This window comes from Xenopus laevis, chromosome 3L, assembly GCF_017654675.1.
Source record: "Xenopus laevis strain J_2021 chromosome 3L, Xenopus_laevis_v10.1, whole genome shotgun sequence".
Taxonomy (NCBI): Eukaryota; Metazoa; Chordata; class Amphibia; order Anura; family Pipidae; genus Xenopus; species Xenopus laevis.
In genome coordinates this window covers 105,236,103-105,257,156 of record NC_054375.1, presented here as the reverse complement: position 1 = coordinate 105,257,156, position 21,054 = coordinate 105,236,103, and the positions used below count along the sequence as shown (strand labels likewise).

The 21,054-nt window shown below is 38.8% G+C and overlaps 1 protein-coding gene across 3 annotated transcripts in view; it reads left to right on the top strand.

The window, feature by feature from the left end:
• The first annotated feature begins 8,517 nt into the window (after positions 1–8,517).
• Positions 8,518–21,054, top strand: part of cgnl1.L (cingulin-like 1 L homeolog) — a 59,474-nt gene continuing 46,937 nt past the window's right edge. The window contains exon 1 of one of the 3 annotated variants that reach the window (XM_018250873.2): positions 8,518–8,676. The gene's annotated coding sequence lies outside the window, so the exon portion shown is untranslated. Of the gene's footprint in view, positions 8,677–8,715; positions 8,812–13,263; positions 13,359–21,054 lie in introns of those variants that run through there. The other 2 variants (XM_018250874.2, XM_041585041.1) reach the window with 2 other exon arrangements.

The window sequence follows — 21,054 nt, the reverse complement described above, 5'->3', positions numbered from 1 at the left end:
TATATGAGAGATAGCATACCTTTAATTCAGAGCTTTCTGGACAACAGGTCTTTAGATAAGAGATCCCTTACCTGAATATAATCGTACAGGTTTCTGGTAATGCGGACACCCAGGTAAGTGTAACAGTGTATTACTAGTTTTCTTTGTTTCTGTTGTGCTTTTATATAAAATATACTAGACAGTCCAATTTATATGGAGTCCAGAATATTGCCCCATCTCATATATCACCATTAAAGCTTGGTCCAAAGACAGGTTTGTGTCATTTGTATCATATTGTCTGCTTACAACTCCACTTTGTCCATGCACGTTCCTATGCATATTCTTTCCCTTTTCTGTTGCAGAAAAGACTTTCACAGCTCATCTGGCTTCTAATGATATGCTCCATTTGTATTAATTTACTGTTTTTTATTTTCTACAACTTTCCATGGTGTTAGCAATACAGTTAAAAATATGTTTTGCTCTATGCTAATGTCCTTTGTTATCTAGAAAGCCAGAAGAAGTTTTCATACAATGTTTGCAATGTTCTCATAGTTGGGCCACCCTGAGTGAGCAACATTCTGCCCTCTAGTGTTAGCACTACACAGCACAGTGGTGTTTCAAAAAGATATGGAGACATGAAGAGAAAGCAGGTTTGCAACAGTTTTAATTTTGCATTTAGAGATAAATATGCTTTTACTACATTTTAAAAAAACCATAATAAAATATACTAATACCCTTGTTCACTAATACAAGTGTAAATTTACACCAGTGCAGCGATTTATACTACTGATCAAGCATTAAAAACAGCGTAACAACGATTCAGAATTGTACAAGTTTGGAGCCCAAACTAAGTTATTTTATTTACTATGAGTAAAGGGTGCCTTATGGGTTGTCTTTGTTCCTGTTACTCTTTTATATAAATCTTTTATATAAATTTACTTTACCAGTTACCACTGGCAGGGGCCAGTGTAGTGGGGGTGGAGAAGTGGCAGTGGAGGCTATTGAGGGAGACAGGTTTGTGACAGTCAAGAGGGGAAGTAGGGGTTGGAAGGGTAGGGGAGCTGGTCCAAAGCAAAATAATTGGCATTTTGGGTGAAGATGCTGGGGAGGACCGCTCTGAACTGGCATGTATGGAGCACCCTGGGTAGCAGCTAACTAATAATATGGGCAGTGGGTGGAGTGCAAGGAAGGAAAGACAAGTTTTAGTTATAGGGGATTCAATTATTCGAAAGTTGGAGAGGGTAATCTGTCGTAAGGACCCTTCATGCCGAATTGGTCTGCTGCTTGCCTGGTGCTAGGGTTCGGCATGTGGTGGAACAAGTAGACAGATTATTGGGTGGGGCTGGGGAAAACCCAGATCTCTTGGTACACATAGGTACCACTGACAAAGTTAGAGGGGGGGGGAATTTTATGGGGGGGGGCTTCCAAGGTAATGTTCTCAGAGATATTACCTGTGCCATGAGCAATGTTAAGAAGAGAGTGAATGCTTTGAAAGATTAATGCATGGCTGAGAGATTGGTGTAGGGAGGAGGGTTTTGGGAGAACTGGACCGATTTCTCAATCGGCTACATGCTCTTCGCCAGGGATGGGCTGCACCTCAATGGTGATGGTGCAGCTGCTTTTGGGGAGACGATGACTAGGTGTGGGGGGTAGGGTGCAGTAAAGGATTCAGAGGAAGGTAGGTTAGACAAGGTAGTGGGCATAGGAAGGGAAAATGGGGGGAGGACAGGGAGGACCACATGTTGTATTTACAAAATTCTCACTCTGGTACCAGTATTAAATGTATGTTTTCAAATGCAAGGAGTCTGACTGGTAAAATGGGAGAGCTAGAGGTGCTGGTGCTGGTGTGATGTGATATGATGTGATTGGTGTTGCCAAAACACAGCTGAATTATTTGCTTGACTTGGAAATTAATATTAGTGATGAGCGAATTTATTTGGCAGCCATGGATTTGTGGCAAAATTCCAAATTTCGCCATGTGTGAATTTCTTCGTGAAACTGCAGCGAAAATTAGCTGCAGAAAATTTTGGTGAGAAAAAACGCCCATAAGAAAAAATGTCAATTTACTTTAATGCATTAGGACAAAAAAAGTGGCAAAAGTGAAATGGGACAGATTCTCTCATCACTAGTTAATATCAGTGATACTTTGTTTCAGAGGGACAGAGCCAATAGAAAAAGAGGAGGGGTATATCTGTTTGTTAGGCAGGATTTAAAAACTAATATACAGGAAGAGGTGCTGTTAGAAAATGAGGGGGCGGGAGTCTTATGGGTGGAGTTCTTCACCTATTGTAAAGAATCCAGCAAATTAATTGTAGGAGTATGCTATAGACCCCCTAATGTAAGTGGGGAGGAGGAGGTGAAGCTCCTGATGCAAATAGAAAAGAATGCTAGTTTGGGGAAAGTAATGATAATGGGGGATTTTAATTAACCAGATATTGACTGGAGCAACAGTACTGGCAGATCAGTTAATGGGAACAAGTTTATAAACGTGTTGCATAACAATTTTATGGCACAAGTTGTTGATGAGCCTACCAGAAAAAAATGTTATACTGGATCTAGGTATCTCTAATGACTCAGAACATAGAGAAAATGTGCAAGTAATTGAACCCCTGGGTAATAGTGACCATAATGTGATCTCATTTAATGTCTAGTGCAAAAAAACAAATATAAACTGAAATTCAGAAAAGCACATTTTAGCTCCTTAAGGACTGCCATCAGAGCATTATGTTTTCCGCTAAGAACAAAGAACAGCAATGGTTGTCATTTAAAATGATATTAAATTGTTACTGTTCTCGATTTATTTCCTCAAGAAGTAAATGTAGAAGCACCAAGAAACCCCCTATGTTGCTTAATGTAGAAGTAAAGAAGTTAATAGGAATGATGGGCTGTTGGGCTTAATGAAGGTATTTACACAACCAAAACTTGCCCCCAAGCCTTGAATTCAAAAATAAGCATCTGCTTTGAGGCCACTGGAAGCAACATCCAAGGGGTTGGAGAGCAACATGTTGCTCACGAGCTACTGGTTGGGGATCACTGTTCTAAAGTATGCTCTATAAAAGGTTTCCCCACAATTAAAAGTTTTCAGTGTCAGGGGTACTGATTTAAAAAAAAACATGATCTCCAGTTGTTTACCAACAGTTGATTTTAAAAAAACATGGATAACTAAAATGCATATACTTTCAGGACGGTAGGGATTTAGTGTCATGCCATCCAAATTTTGCCATCACCAGGGAGTGATCTGAGGCACTGCTAGGTAAACTTCTATTATGTGTAGTAATGGGAGAGCTAGCTTGTTTGTTATGATAGAGTCTAATCTTGATAGGGTTTTATAGGATGCAGAGTGATAGGCATATTATAGTCTTGTATTTGGGTTTGGAGTGTCAGGGATCAACCATACCCAATTCAGTCACAAGTTTAGCAAAGGAGAAGAATACGGGTATAAGGTTTCCAAATTTTCTGTAAAAAAATACCGGCCTTCCTATATATTTAGCTGTTTTACCTATTATTAATTAGGGTGGCAACCCTATGTGGGTATCGATCCCCCAAAATGTAGAATAGCCTCCAAAAGTCCCAAGACTACACAGCTATATTATTGGTGTTTTGTGCTTTGCATAATGCTCTGTTACAAATTTCCTCATGATACAGAGGTGGTTTATATCCATCACTGAACATTTTTTCCCCTACTAACTAATAGAGGGAATTTGAAAATCTGTAGCATAACTGGTATGTACTTACTCCAAAAGAACACTGTAATTGCAGCTGGTTGAACTAAGTACATACACAAAGGGATGAATACATATGTAAGCAACATATGCTTTTTTAATTAATTATGTTGTGTAAATTAAAGGGTAAAATGCATTTTATTTCTGGCTTGAAAAAAAACACAGTGTTAAAAATGGAGGGGGTGAGTATTTATTGAAGACAATGTAAACACATTTCCACATATTTAAATACCCTAATTGTTAGCAGAGATAATGCCAAGCATGATAGTGTTTCAGACAGTAGTATATTAACTAGCTCAATAATTATTAACAGGCTCCATAAAGCTGTAATTTAAACTTCCACTAGATGGTGATAGTGCATAATATCAAGTTAACTGCTTCAGTGGTTAATTCCCTCTTGGTTAATGGAATTATATTACAGAACAAGAGTAACTATAGTGTTCGGAGAGAAATGTTACTTGTATAGAATTTTTAGGAACATATTTATGAAAAAGAAACAGAAATCTTTACATTTTGCTTCCTTTGTTTTCACCTAAAAGTTTTCACTGCTCAAGGGACCATTACCTACTGATATCCATTCATTTCCGTGGGTAGATTGTTTTAAAAGCTTACAGTCTGCGTAAAAATCGAATCTGAATTATTTTTACTAAATGCACACTGTACTTGTAAAAAGGACTGATATAATGATTAACAGTATCTTTGAAGTGCTCTGTGATATGTTGATGCAATATAGTTTAGGGTTATAAAAAAGGCCATATGCATTTTTCTATTTAGTACTTCTGACAATGCATGGCATCAACATGGGCAGATACTGTATGTTTCTTATTTCTTTTGTGATCGTCTGCAGGTAAATAGGGAAATCAGAAATACCGGAAACAGAACAGCTCAGTCTGTTGAATTATTATTATTGTTATCTTATTAATAGAGTGCCAACATATTCTGCAGTAGATTACACATCATTTACATTTGTCCCTGTCCCAGCAGTTTTTTTTTGTATTTTGAGTTCATCAGTAATCTTAACCTTTGCTGTATGTATTTTCCAGTATATATATATATATATATATATATATATATATATATATATATATATATATATATATTTATAATTACTATTAAATATTATTAATGAATTCTCTCTTTAGTGTCGGGTAAGTTGTCTTACCTGCAGACAACAGTTAGGGCCCCATATAAGAATGCTGGAGCCTTCAGGCTAGTAAAAAAAGCGAGAGTTCCTAAACTCTTGCGTGGTTTTCTTATTCAAATACTTCAGTCTTTTCCTAGCTGAATGCTTGAGGCAGAAGGCTCAAGCGTTCTTTAAGGGTTGGGGCAGACAGGCAGATTCGGGGAGATTCAGTCACCTGTCGACTAATCGCCTCTTCTGCGGGGCGACAATCTCCCTGAACTGCCTTCCGTCTGCCTTCCGCCTGCTTGAATGAAGAATCGCCTGCGCTAATGCACTCGCGGGCACTTCGATTTCCGAAGTCGCCCGAAGTTGCCTCACATGGAAACTTTGGGCGACTTCGGAAAATCGAAGCGTCTGGAGTGCCATGAGAGGCGGGGAAAGCGACTGAGGGGGGGGGGGAGGTGGCGAAAGTGACAGAGGGGAGATGGGGAAAGCGCTTGAGGGGAGGGAAGCGGGGAGGAGTGGGAGGAGCAGCGAACATGGACTAGGGGGTAGGCAAAAGTTAGGTACCTGCCCAGCGCCCCCCTTTTGTTGCACCCTAGGCAGGTGCCTCTTCTGCCTACCCCTAGTTCCGGCCATGTGTATTATAGGCAAAGGACTACTTACAATTCTTTTAAACTGGAGCTCGTCGGATGCCTATAAGAGAAAGAAATATGTATTTATATTATTATAATACACAAAAGCCATGAATATCCTGTAAATTATATCCTTATAAACGGTGAGTAGTGATGTCATCAGTTATAAACGGTGAGTAGTGATGTAATTTCTGTCACATGACTCACTAAAATTTGTGTATTATAATAAATAAAGTACCCCCAGTTGTAAAATATGAGGATATTAGAAGTTACCTCGGAGTTCCATGACCTGTATAAAAACACTCGGCCTTTGGCCTCGTGTTTTTATATCGTCATGAAACTCCTCGGTAACTTATAATATCCTTATATTTTACAAGAGGGGGTACTTTATTCACTATATCATATATCCTAATGTTACAGGGCTGTCACCACTGAAGTGTCTTGTTTTTTCTCACTTTCTACTGGCCTACAGAGCGATGGCGCAATAATTTAAAGTCCCCTTCAGGGTCAGACTGACGTTTTAGAATACCAGAGGATCTTCTGTTGGTCCCCCAATGTAGTATAATTCCCATAAGCCCAACCTTCTTTTCATTTAGCAATATCTATCATCTACTTTAATTGGTGCGTGAGAAAGGTCAGATTGGGGAGTTAGAGTCTCATTTTGCCACTGGTCCCCTTCATATAATACTCTTCCCTAGCTTCTGAGGTCAATTGTTTTTCTGCCTTTCTGTGACTTTGAGCAACTTCTGGTAGTAAAGAACCAAGGGGGGAATTTAATTAAAGTCACAAAGAGAAAAACAATTCGCACCAATAAGAATAAAAATCAACATCTCGCATGTAATTGTTATTGCATTGCGAATTTTAATGCACACTCTTAAAGGACATTGTGCAGCGCTCGATTTCTCCTCCCAGCCTCCTATAGGAGATAGCCAGGGATGGATCATCGCCCTGTCGCCGTTTCTGAAGAAGAGCGCACGCAGAGAATCGGCAAGTAGTTTCTTAAAAAAAGCTTTGCGATTTAAAAGTTAAAACTGTCTTGGTGTTTTTTTTTCCTTACAAAGAAACAAATTTTTTATAAAATTTTTTTATGTTACTGGTCCTTTAAGAAGTGCTTGAAGGTGTCGTAATCTATTGGATCAAACATAACGACTTTTTCAGTAAAAAGTTTTATCACATTTACTGCGCATTGGCACAAATGGTCTTCCACTGTCGGAAGTGGTAGCTAAACAGTTTCCCGCTTTACAAAAGCTATATTAAATTCGTGCAAAGCAAAATTTGTTTGCGCAAAGGTATAACTTTTCACATTGCGAATAGTTTTTCTGTTACTGACTTTTATTACATTCCCCCGCAGGTGTCTATACTTCAGCTGTGTGCTTGCAGATATTTCAGCCCAACTTAGTTACCAAATAGCCAGAAACAGAACTTCATAACCCTTGTTAAGAAAAATGACCAAAAATTAGGTGATTTTCATTTATAGTCAATTGCAACACTACCACAAAGTTGCAGTATGCCAATTTGCATTTAATTTTATATGCAGTTAGAAGGATTTCTGGATCTGCTGCCACCGAGGGCTGGATTTACATAGCGCGTGGCCCTAGATCCACTACCGTTCGTCGCCCCTGTCCCTTTATTCGTGCAAATTTTCGTCATTGGGACCGGAGCAATGGGGAAAATTAAAAAAATTGTTGTATCCAGTGTCGGACTGGGACACCAGGGGCCCACCATAAAAACTTAGACCAGGGGCCCACTTTCAATACTAGGGGGCAGATTTACATAGGGTCAAATATCGAGGGTTAATTAACCCTCGATATTTCAACTGTTGAAGTTAAATCCTTCGACTTCGAATATTGAAGTCGAAGGATTTAGCGATATTCGTTTTAATCCATCGATCGAACAATTTTTCTTCTATAAAAAAAGCTAGCTAAGCCTATGCGGACCTTTCCCATAGACTAACATTGACTTCGGTAGGTTTTAGGTGGCGAACGGCCGGGGTCGAAGTTTTTTCTTAAAGAGACAGTACTTCGACTATCGAATGGTCGAATAGTCGAACGATTTTTAGTTTGAATCGTTCGATTCGAAGTCAAAGTCGTAGTCGAAGGTCGAAGTAGCCCATTCGATTGTCGAAGTTGCCAAAAAAAACATTCGAAATTCAAAGTTTTTTTTATTCATTCCTTCACTCGAGCTAAGTAAATGGGCCACTAATATTCTTCATCTACTCAATGAAACTCTATTCTCCTAGTCTGTTTTCTTTACACACTATAATCTATTATTCCATCTATTTAGCCTCTTTGTTCTCATAGAAATAGGGAATGGCCATGAAATAGCCCAAAAGTTTAGCAGAATGAGGGGCCCACTGACACCTGGGCCCACCGGGAGTTTTCCTGGTATCCTGGTGGGTCAGTCCGACACTGGTTGTATCTTCCCAGTGTTTTTGTACCAATGTGGATGTGGTTGGACCGCATGCCATCCCCTAAAATCCTGCCACCCTATACCCGGGCCTTGGTGGCCTTTCCACAAATCCGGGCCTGCTGCCACCCTCTCCCTCAGAGCAAACTGGGGTTATCTCTACACTAGTAAAAGACAATACATAATATGGACAGAATGCTGTAAAGCCAGTACAGTACTGTAAATATACCTGAATAATAATGCACTTGGATAGAATGTGCGGCTGGTGTTAAAGCAGAGAGATGGCAACTCTATTAAGGTCACAGTACAGATGCACAGAATGCAGAGCCAAGTCTTTTTTTCCTCATATTAACATTTTATGTTTCTGACTGATTGCTGTTACTGACAGACTCTCACTGTCCCACATTTTTGTACTTTCAGTGTATACAGCAATAGACTTTGGACGTGTGAATGCCCCCACCACCTCAGGAACACATTTGGAGCGAATGCGTGCGGTAGAAGTGTAGCAGGACCCCAGACTGATGTTCTCCAAGTAAATTAGCGGCATCAGAGACTGGCGCGAAGTTATTCCCGGCTGCCACTAATTAGCCTCCCCCTTCCCCCACAGCCCATGGAGCTGCTCATTTGAGCCCGGCTATTCACAGGGAACAGTAGATGGCAGTAAAAAAAACTTGTCCAGATTTGAGATTCCAATGAACAAAAGAAGGAAAGGGGCGGCTACCTTTGCAGGGGAGGGAAGGCTGGAAAGCTGAGCAGTGTTTGGGAGAATATGTTAATTGCCTCATATGGCTGAGGGGACGTTCTGCAAAAGGTAAGGCGCTCCTTAGTACTTCTGCTCCCAAAAGCACCTGCCTGCGCCCTCATGTCTGCCAGGAGCTGTTTGCTGAAAACCCCACTGGCCGCCTCTGGGAGGAACCTGCCTTACTAAGTGGCCAGGGCTGTTGCTGTGTGTAACGTCATGCTGAGCGCTCCATTGAAATCTTTACTCTCCAGCTGCCGCAGGGTTTCTGGAACAACCGCTGCTCTTTTCACAACTTGCTTTGCTCCTATTTTCCATTAATCTCTTAACTTTTTAACCTGTAGAAAAGGGATCTCGCTGCCTGTGGCTCCCCAGTAATTGATGAACTACAAATTCCAGCATCCAGTGTTGGTAGTGGCATGCTGGGAGTTGTAGTTTAGTAGTAACTGCAAAGGTCTCAGAAACTTTATGACAGTTGTGTAAAAGTATTTTAGTAATCAAATCACTATAGCAGGGTTGGTTGAGGAAAAAGAAAAGTGGGGAGCTATGGGGGTGGCGGCATAAATCAGGGGTGTCCTACCTGTGGGACCTCCATATGTTGAAGTATTGCTGAGAGCATCCTTTGCCAGTCTATGGGATGCAGGGAGTTGCAGTTGAACAGCAGGCTGCATATGTTGTATGTAACAAAAATAAACCTAATATTCTCTTAATACATCTATGCGTTTCTCCGAAATGGTCCCTGGGTAAATGACCTTTCGTCCATAACCTAAAACCAGTCCTGGGCCTTTTAAATATTTGAAGAGTTCCTCGGGTATTTAAACACAGTGTATGTGAGGCAAGCAGGCGGCTGGTTTGAATGACAAATGACCTTGGTTCCATTTTGGCCCCTGTGCTGTGTATTGGCTGGTGAGATCAGTATCAGCAGGCAGTCCCCTGTGTGCATGGCCAAGCTTTCTGCTGTTTCTGATAGTATCGCCTACTACATTTGTCTTGACTACACATACGTTTTAGAACTTCCTGAAAGTGAATCTTAAAACTATTTGGGAATAATATTGTATTTGCTCCCTTTTTTACAGTAAAGCCTTTTTTTTTTTTTTTTTTTTTTAATCCCTTTAATCCATGTGTGACTGCACAGGCCTGAGCCCCCGTATCTGGTAACTAAGATCATTGTTAACAATTTATTAATTTTACTGCCCAGTCCTGTTCAGAAATTTATTGTTTGACCACAGAACCTCATAAACATTTCCTATTCCTTTGACCAGGGAGGAAACACATGGCAATCTGTGCTAGGTGATTAAGCCTTATGGCCCCCCCTGCAATTACATTGTGCAGCAGGAGATAAAAATATACATAATATAAACAATGTCTGAAAGAAAGACAGGCTTTGTTGGAATGGCCATTCCTTTTGTACACAGCTGACAGGTGATGTGTTCTTGTTATGAACCGGGTTCAGTGCAGAAACAGGCAGCAAAAGACTAAGGGCTCTTACACATGAGCGTTCCGACCTGCGCTCCCCTGAGTTCCGTTTTTTGGCGTTCAGCCGCAGGGGAGCGCAGGAATAGACGCAAGTCATTATTTGAAATGGGGCTGTACTCACTCAGGCGCGTGTAGGCGCCGAACGCAGGTTCAGACGCAACATGCTGCATTTTTCCTGCGTTCGGCGCCTACACGCGCCTGAGTGAGTACAGCCCCATTTCAAATAATGACTTGCGTCTATTCCTGCGCTCCCCTGCGGCTGAACGCCAAAAAACGGAATGCAGGGGAGCGCAGGTCGGAACGCTCATGTGTAAGAGCCCTAAAGCAATAGTCAAAATAGTCCATGGGCCACCTGGTCATTGACTTATCTCCTAAAGCTACCATCTATAGGCAGGGGGCAAATGTTTGGTGCAGTAGAGGTGTGCTGCAATCACCAGAAAATTAAAAGTATTTTTGTTAAATGACAAATTAATAGGCTGTCAGAGGGAGAGAGGGCCCTTGGGGCAGTCAAACAGGCTTTTCATGTCCCTGAGTTATATGTTACTGTGTGCTAACAAGCCCTAGGTGTTAAGGGGTAATACAGAGTCTGTTTACTAGAGACCAATGAAATGCATGGGGACTCTGTGGATTGTATGTAGGGAATTTACCCCATATGGCAGCAACACCATGTTTTCTTTAGTTCTCCTGGCAACACTGTTATGGTATGTGTGCCATTTCTCTCAAATTTGTTCTGTATTTATTGTGTATAGCGCCCATTTTTTTCCTCCAAGGTTTACATGGAATATTTTAGGTGTGGATGTTTCCTGGTCTACAAAGCTTACAGTCTGGTGTTTGGTGGAAGGAGCTGTATGGGATTTGACAAGTGTATGTTTTATTGCACATAACAGAAGTTCCTGATCTGTCAGCTCTGCCTGTATGTAGCTTCTTACCATGGATGAGCATATTACAGAAATCATAATGGTGTTGAAATACAGCTCCTAGCTGCTGGACATGCTGAATAAAACTTGGAGATTGCCCATCTCTGTCTTATACTCTATGCAGGGCTGCCAATCGCTTTTAGGGTAAGGCCACATGGGGAGATTCGGGGAGATTTTGTCGCCTGGTGACTAATCGCCTCGTCTTCTGAGCGACAATCTCCCCGAACTGCCTCAACGTGTTTTCCCATAGGCTATAATGAAAAGTCGCCTGCGCTAATGCACACGCGTTTGGGTGACTATGAAAAACGCATCGCCGCGTGTGCATTAGCGCAGGCGACTTTTCATTATAGCCTATGGGAAAACACGCTGAGGCAGTTCGGGGAGATTGTAACTCAAAAGACAAGGTGATTAGTCGCCAGCGACAAAATCTCCCATAATCTCCTTGTGTGAACTAACCCTTACACTGGGGTTCAGCAGAAGGTTATCAGTTCTTATCCCCATAGATTGTAAACTCTTGTTGAACAGGGCCCTTTGATCTAATTTTTATTCTGTAACCCTTGTTTGTTAGGAATTAATGTAAAGAGCTGTGTAACATTTTGGAATTGCACAATAAAATGATGACGTACCCCTTTACATCATACTTGGCACAGGTGTAACTTGGGTGCTTTTTGGAATGTAGAACTAACCAACAGTATGAATTATAATCCAGTCAAGCAATTGTAGTTCAGTTATCAGACTGGCTACAGTTGGATCCAATGCATAGTCTGTTTGTGCATGCCAGCTGTTACATAAAACTATACACTGCATGTTGTGGAGGGCACAGTAAATGTAGAATGAGTAGGAATAGCTTTGTGTTCTCTGTAAAGCACTGTGGAATATGTCTGTGCTATACTAAAAGGGTGGTTCACCTTTAAATGAACCTTTAGTATGTTATAGAATGGCTACTTCTAAGCAACTTTTTACATTTTTTAAATACTTTTTGAATTATTTGCTAAATTCTTCTGAATCGTTCCAGCTTTCAAATGCGGGTGACTGCCCCCATCTAAAAACAAATGCTCTGTAAGGGTACATATGTATTGTTAGTGCTACATATTACTCCGATTCTCATTCCAGTCTCCTATTCAAATCAATGCATGGTTGTTGCTAGGGCAATTCAGACCTTAGCAACCAGATTGTTGAAATTGCAAACTGGAGAGCTGCGGGAAAAAAACTAACTAAACTCAAAAACCACACATGATAGAAAATGAAAACCAATTGGAAATGCTCTCAGAATATCATCCTCTACATCACGCTAAAAGTTAATTTAAAGGTGAACAAAAGTAAAAAAAAAATAATAGCTCCCATTACAATACTGAAGTGAAGAGAATGTACCCACGTCCTTTGTGGTGTATATAATCCAACCTGCAGCTCTCCACTGTCATTGAATTACAACCATAAACTGCTAGTGAACGGTGACAGTTGTAGTTCAGGTGCAGGTGGAGGCTACAGCTTGGATAGCTTGGTTAACTGACATGACGTTGCCATACTACACAAACAAGTTGTCACAGTGCAGTTCTTTTACCCGCTTCATATTGGTCTTGAACAGCTCTGGAGATCACCCCTATATGCACACCTATATGCCAAGATTTATATAATATTTTATGTAGTCGTAGATCTATTTTCACAACTTATTGTTATGTGGGAAAGTTCAATAGAGGTTACATGTATCATTAACTTTGGGTGTTTTTGCACTGTTTGCCTTGCTTGGCTGGACAGATAACGGAATTGGTGCTATTTGTGCTACTTAAAGGACAAATAAAGCAATCTATATTTCTATAGAATTATTGAGTTGAACACATTTGATCTAGGCCTTTCATCGGATGGAAAATAGATACTATGGAAGTAGATTGTGATTAAATATAAACAGTTAAGGAACTTGTGCACCATTGTGCCAGTAGCTGCTATTACTCGTAGAACAAAAAAGAAAGTCAAACAGGGACTCGCATTCATTCTTCATGCACTGAAACTCAAAAGGTTGCTTTATAGCTACTTGATTAAATAATCTAGTCAATACTGATTTTTATTTGTGTGGGTTTTCCCTGTAACATTCTTTGCATTCCTCATACTTTGACTACTCCCACTCACACTCCTTCGCTATCGGTCAGTTGGCTCCTTAAAAGAGGAAAAAAGTATGAAACATTCAAATGCCTGACTGATGCTCAGTGGAATTATAAGGTGTGCCCTTTCTATTGGACCATATGGCCTCTCTGTGCAGCTATAGAAATATCCTCCTCCGTATGTGTGAAAGCCTCACCTAATGGTGAAAGATAGTGTTTTCCTGTAAAGTGAGGGTTGTACATACAGGATAAAGCTCCTGGTTGGGTGAGTGTTTTGAGTGTTTTTTATTTTACATTGATTAACTAGTACTCTGATCTCTGTTAGTGGCATGTTGGTGTCATTGATTGCATTATTATATATATATATATATATATATATATATATATTGTTTCACTCTGTCTTATCAGTATGGAAGCTCCCAACACAATATGAAAGAGCATCTGTGATTTTCCAATGCATCTTTGTTAGATATGTGGGCTGATGCAGTTTCCATTCACTATGCACCTTTATTTGGGTTTCTTTGGGTTAGGTGTGGATAATTTTTTGTTTCTCCTGCATGACATTCCTTGTATTAAAGGGGTTGTTCATTTGTTTTCAGATTGTTCTCCAGAAATAAAGACTTTTTTTCATTTACTTTCCATTTTTATTCAAAGATTTCAAAATCTAAGTTTAAACCTTAAAGGGATCCTGTCATCGGAAAACATGTTTTTTTTCAAAATGCATCAGTTAATAGTGCTACTCCAGCAGAATTCTGCGCTGAAATCCATTTCTCAAAAGAGCAAACAGATTTTTTTGTATTCAATTTTGAAATCTGACATGGGGCTAGACATTTTGTCAATTTCCCAGCTGCCCCTGGTCATGTGACTTGTGCCTGCACTTTAGGAGAGAAATGCTTTCTGGCAGGCTGCTGTTTTTCCTTCTCAATGTAACTGAATGTGTCTCAGTGGGACATGGATTTTTACTATTGAGTGCTGTTCTTAGATCTACCAGGCAGCTGTTATCTTGTGTTAGGGAGCTGTTATCTGGTTACCTTCCCATTGTTCTTTTGTTTGGCTGCTGGAGGGGGGGGAAAGGGAGGGGGTGATATCACCCCAACTTGCAGTACAGCAGTAAAGAGTGATTGAAGTTTATCAGAGCACAAGTCACATGACTTGAGGCAGCTGAGAAATTGACAATATGTCTAGCCCCATGTCAGATTTCAAAATTGAATATAAAAAAAAATCTGTTTTCTCTTTTGAGAAATGGATTTCAGCGCAAAATTCTGCTGGAGCAGCACTATTAATTGATTCATTTTGAAAAAAAATTTTTTCCCATGACAGTATCCCTTTAATGTCCCTGTCTCTGGTGTTTCAGTCTGGCAGCTCAGTAATTCAGACGCAGACTCCAAACTGTTACAATTTTGCAACATTTAGTTGATACTTTTTCAGCAGGATCTCTGGAGTATTAGCAACTATTGTATCAATACAGCTGCCTGTAATAAAACTCAGGGATTCTGCCCAGCAGGGACAAAGGTAAGAAATGTATCAACTAAATGTATCAATTTACAACAGTTTACAGGGTCAGAGACCCTCTATCCCCAGAGCAACTTTAGAAGGTGAAAAATGTACACTTCAATATTAGAAAAATGGTCACACAGAAAATAGAAAGCAATTGGGAAAAAGTATTTATTTCTGGTGAACTATCTGAAACCAACTGAACTGAAAAAAGTGTTGGAAGGTGAACAACCCCTTGAAGTTCACTCCACTTCTGCTTTCTGCTGGCAGCCGCCTTTTGCTTGGGAGTGATTAATATTTGCATAGATGAGATTCATGAACTGATTTTCGGTGAGCAGAACAAGTTTCACAAGTGTTGCGAATTAGAAACAGGAAGTCGTTTGCTCATGTTTATGCTACCCGTATGCTACTCGGCAAGTCTGATGATCTTAACTCTAGTTGTGTATATTACAGAAAGTGTTTTCTGGAAACTATTAATTAATCAGGGACATAACTAAGCTTTTATTTTTCATTGCTGAAAATTTGTGAGGGCTGGCATGTAACAAGCTTTTGGGATCTCATTGATGGTGCTTTCCTACCAGCACATTTGTTTTCCATCCAGAGCTTATGAGCGTTGCCATCATGAAGCGGATGTATGCACAGTATAATTTTTGCACTGGATATTGCTGTTTTAAAACTTTGAATGTGAGTGATCACGAGAGAAGCCATGGCATAACTCTGCCATCATATTTCATTCCATTATGACATTTTTTTTAGTTCTCTGCTACCCCTGGAATCCAATATTTGCACAATTTTCAAACTAGAGATTTGTCGTTGCTAGTGTTGTCCATTAAGCACATCTTGTCTCCAAATGCCTTAATTTTTTTTTTCACTGACATGATACTGCAATCCCTTGCTACGATCCTGCCACCAGCCTATTGTACCCTTGCTATCAGTTAGGTTTAGTTCCATCATCACTCTATAGTTTATATTTCTCAAAAGGAGAGAATATTCTCTAAAAAGTTCTACAATGACCAAATTGCAACAACCAAAGATCTCCACTGAGGGCTGTTTGTGTAGAAAAGGAAATACAGGCTAATTGAACCTGGTTATTTCAGATTATGATGTTATTGATATTGTTGTTAAAGCGGTGTGTTTGCATATGTCCTACCTCAACTATGATTTATTGTAGTACTTTGTGGCTTGTGGCTTTAATGTTTACTTTCTCTGGTGATTGAAGAAATGTTTTGATATTGCAGAGAATGTTACGCTGTTGAAAACCTTTTGAAAGGTATACAGTGATGTGGAGCATCTGTACATTTAATTAGTTGCCTTAATTTAGTGTGTGTGATGGGGCAACTACTCATGAAATAGTTTATTCACTAATGCCAAATTAAGCATTTTAGCCACTAGTTTTAAAAATGTGCTCTTTTTTTAAAGGGTCAGTATATGCCTTGCTCAACGTGACTTAAATGAATAGGGCTATTGCTAAACATGTAAAACAATGTTTGTCTATTGTTTTAATCATGAAAAATCAAAGTATTTTATTTCTTGAGCTAAACAAATTATTCTGTAACTGTAAAAACTCTGTAAAACTGCAATTCTTACTGTAGCTTGCATTATTCTGAAATGCCTAAAGTAGGAAATTTACTACAACAAAACATAATCACTGCAAATATTTTTAGGGTCTGAACTAGTAGTAATGTATCACATTTTGAAATTTTTGAACGTTGGTAACCTGGTTTACAAAGAAAACCTTAAGAAAAGTGCTATACAATTTAAAGCAATTTTCAAATTGTATAATATAGTATAATACTTTTGGAGAACTGTGCATTTGAATCCAGGATAAAACTGTGAATTTCTAGTTGATACATATTTTAGAAAATCTTTTTCTGAGTGACCTGCAGAAATATATTTAAATTTACTTTTTTTTTCTGAAAGACTAGGAAGTTATGAATGGGCAACCACATTTAAATTCTCGTATTCAAAATTTAAATTTATAAAGTGTAAAAGTTTTTATTTGCTTGTTTATGATTATGCGCCTGAAAGTTTTGTTGACTACCATGATCGCTGTTGCTTGCATGAATATCTCGTTCCAAAGGGTAGCATGCAGAAAGCTTGCTTTATTTGAATATTGTAGATTTACTGGATGAATGGGTCTTGTGTGTCAAGTTAAAGGCCCGAGTAGCTATAAAAATAAGTCACAATGTGTTTTCTTGAAGGTCATTGCTTTTCAGTACTGAAATTTAGTAGAGACCTTGAGGTATATGTTTTATAGCATTTTCTGTAGATTTGTACTTGGAACTTAAATAAACAGAAGATATCTTGGACACGTTTAGTCTTTTAAACTATGTGGTTAATTATTTATTTACAGAACCAGAAGTTATATGTTCCATAACGTCTGGGGAACCAAGGTTTATGTTCTTGGATAGGACCATTTCCTTTACATTATTGTGTAACAAGAAACTATAGTGCAATACTGCATTGTTAATCCTCTCATCATGGATCTGATGCATCAGGTGGTTGGCTACAATACAGTCATTGTATTCAGAGGCATAACACATTTAGGATAATTGTTTAGTGTGGAAGCACAGCACTGCTGCTAGAAGTAACATGAGACTAAACAGATATGGGAAAAAATTCATTCAAGCTCTTTCAATTCACAACATTTTCTTAAAGAAAAAAAGCTACATAACTGCTTCTTTTCCTAAGGATAAAACAAAAAACCCCACAATCCAATTTTGCAAGCAATGATGTACAAAATTGAGCTGTAACTTAATTTCAAGGCAAATTGAAGAGAGCAATTATTCTGTGCTAGAAATAAATACACTTATTCCCAAAATGTATTCCCTTCATTATAGTGAATATAGTTTGCATTTACTGTTTATACTTTATGTACAAAATCTCATAAAATATCAAAGATATTACTCTTTTGACACATGCAAACAGTACTAAAGGCAGAGCCATAGATGGAAGTCCGTTTTTACCCATTCTGCTTATCTGGTTCTCTCTGAGCACAAGGAATGTTTATTATGCATATGACCCAAAATTTTCCAGTTAGCAACTTACCAGTCTGACTCTCAGTATGTTGAAGAAGGACTTACTGATATATAGATATATATAGATATATTTATAGATATATATAGATATATATAGATAGATAGATTGATATATTTGGAGATGGCAACCAACAGAAAATCAATATTGTTAAATTAACCTTTCAACTCCTTGGGGCAGATTTACATATGGTCAAATATCGAGGGTTAATTAACCCTCGATATTCGACTGCCGAAGGTAAATCCTTCTACTTCAAATATCAAAGTCGAAGGATTTACTGCAATTAAATCCTTCGAATCGTTCGATTCGAAGGAGTTTAATCCATCGATCGAATGATTTTTCTACGACCAAAAAAAAATTACAAAGCCTATGGGGACCTTCCTCATAGGCTAACATTGAGGTACGGTAGGTTTTAGATGGCAAAGTAGGCAGTCAAATTTTTTTTTAAAGAGACAGTACTTTGACTATCGAATGGTCGAACGTTTTTTAGTTTGAATCGTTCGATTCGTAGTCGAAGTAGCCAATTCGATGGTCGAAGTAGCCAAAAAAACCATTCGAAATTCAAAGTTTTTTTTATTCTATTCCTTCACTCGAACTGAGTAAATGTGCCCCCTTATGTTGCAACTCTTGTGTTTGGTATGTGTCCTTCATCCTCAAGCAATTTCAAGAGAAATCTATATCTATATTCTTAAGTAAGAAGTTAAGTAATGCAAACTATTTAACATTTTTGCTAGTAGAGCGGAAAGTCCGGTTTTTGTGTGACAAAAGGATGAAGCCAAGAATATTTGGTGATCCAAAGGTACTTCTAGTGAAGTACACCCTTTGTCTCTACTTTAACATTGTTTCAAGAAAATGATGTATTGAAACAGTTGTGTATATATATTTCTTTCAGCCTTTGCATGAAAGCACAGAAGAGGTTGTTCTGAAGAGGGTTCATTTAACAGGGTTACATAGTCTAAAAAAACAGCAAAGTGCATTCTTGTATATGTGCACCAAAGGAAAAAGATAGTAGATTAATTCAATTAAGCAAGGTTTAGCTCACTAACAGTCTTATTTCATTGTTTGGGGAGATGGTTATTCAGTTTTTCCAGTTAGCTTGTATAAATTCAGTGATTTGTACAGGAAAGGAACTGAAGCAGCAACATGTGAACCTCTCTGTTTTGCATTAAATAACTATGAGGAGGGGTAAGCTAGGCTTGGTCACTTGGGTGAATGCAAAGTAGAAACCGATTGCTGTAAAATTACAAGATGCGCTTAAAGGGCTTTTTCACCTTTAAATTAACTTTTAGTGTGATGTTAAAAAGTGATATTCTGAAAAAATATGCAATTGGGTTTTAATTTTTTATTTGTGGTTTTTGTTATTTATATCCAGCAGCTCTCCAGTTTGCTATTTCAGCAATCTGGTTGCTAGGGTCCTAATCAATGCATGATTTGCTAGGGTAATTAAGAGACTGGAATGTGAAGAGAGGGCCTGAATTGTGAGATGAGAAATTTGTTTTAGATGAGTGTTTTTAAGATGGGGATAGTAACCCCCATTTGAAAGCTGCAAAGAGTCAGAAGAAGAAGGCAAATTAAATTAAAAACTAAAAAAGAAAAAATGAAGGCCAATTGAAAAGTTGCTTAGAATCTGCCGTTCTATAACACACTAAGGGAGTTATTTATCAAAGGTCAAATGTTAGTTGTTTATACCTCTAATCAAGCCCGGATTTGAGGCGAGGCCACAAAGGCCCGGGCCTAGTGCGGCAGATTATTATGGGTGGCATGTCGCCCAGCCACTGTATGGGGAGCACTGGGGATGCACAGCTCCCCAGTGCTCCGGCGCTTTTGTGCAACCATGAGGGGTTGTGTGGGCGGGCGTTAGGACCACACGGCCTAGTGATGCCTGCCCGGTAAATCCGGCGCTGCCTCTAATGAACTCACAACTGGAATGGTTTATTATTTAAGAAATAACTCCAATGGAAAAAACTCGATTCAGCGAGTTCGAGTAGCGAAACCCAAAAATTCAAATTAATAGAGTTTTGCTGGAAAAAACTTTGTGATTGTTTTCAGGCAAAACCCTCTGGAAAAAAACTTTTTCCCAAAGGCTATTAACGTCTTTAAATGGTTAAGGGACCTCTGCCATTGACTCATACATGACCTGAACTGTTTTAGATTGTGTATCTTTGGATTCAAGCAATTTAAAAAAAAGAAAAATGCAAAAACTTTTTTTTTTTAAACCCGAAAATGTTATTTTTGACAAAAGGAAATGACCCCGAACACTAAAATTTTCTAACCTTATTAAATAAGCCCATAAAAGTTAATTTAAAGGTGGACCACCCCTTTAAAATAACCAGATCATTTGCTTATCAGGGTTCACTTTAACATATAATTTTGCACAACAGTGAGACTGTAAATGTATGCCAGTTGACTATAATTAGCTGTTAAGTTACATTCATGCTGCATCTTAATTAATTGCTAATGACCCATAAACCATGTGGACTAAAGGGCTTATGTGGTCAAACTAGAACTCTTTCGTGTTTTCATTTAAAACCATAGCTCCATGTAGATAAAGATGCAAATTTGCCCTTTAATACTGGCCACAAGTCCCTGTGCTACATCGCTAATAATTTATAAATTTGGGTGCATATCACAGAAGAGCTTTGTAAGGTCAGACTAACCTCAAACTATTTCTGCAATGAGTCAACTAAATCTTCACAGAATCATATAAAATATGTGTAAATTGGTGCTAAATAAAATATAATATATAAATCATAATAAATGCAGAATCCTAAAGATTTCTCGGCAGTTTATTTTTTTCCATTAAAATATTAAAACTTGCGTATCCGAGAGCATTGGATATTTCTAATAAAAATCATCCCAGTGCAGAGTATAAATTGTTAAATCCAAAAATACGTTATACTTTTATAGGTTCTGTGCAGGCTAGTCTGGATGTATGAAGAGGGATTGTCAGGATTTCCTCTTTCTGTTTCCTCTTGTTTTTGGTTCCTCTGCCCTCATGACCCTAGATGCCAGGCCTACTTCCCCAAGTCTTCCTTTCCTTGAAGGATTTTACCTCAAGACTATGGGACCAGCATATGATATGTTTCGGTGCTGCACTTTTTTTAAGACAGGAATTGACAAAAGTATTTTGCAAATATAGGTTCTACATGAGTGGGCATTCTTATTTTAAAACATAGGCATTCGTGTTTCCCATATGACCTAAGCAGAGACCTTTGGGGGAAGTTTTTAGCACTGGTTAGAGCTGCATTAGACTCTCTTCTGTCTGTTCGTGGCACTTCAAAAGAAGTTTGGATCGGAACTTTGGTTGAACGCTCTGTTCATTTTCATAACCAACAAACGATATTGTTCATTTCAACAACAATAACGTGTATCAACCCTGTGGTGAATTTTTCCCAAGTGCATACCCTAGGGAATGTTGAAATTCCTTTGAA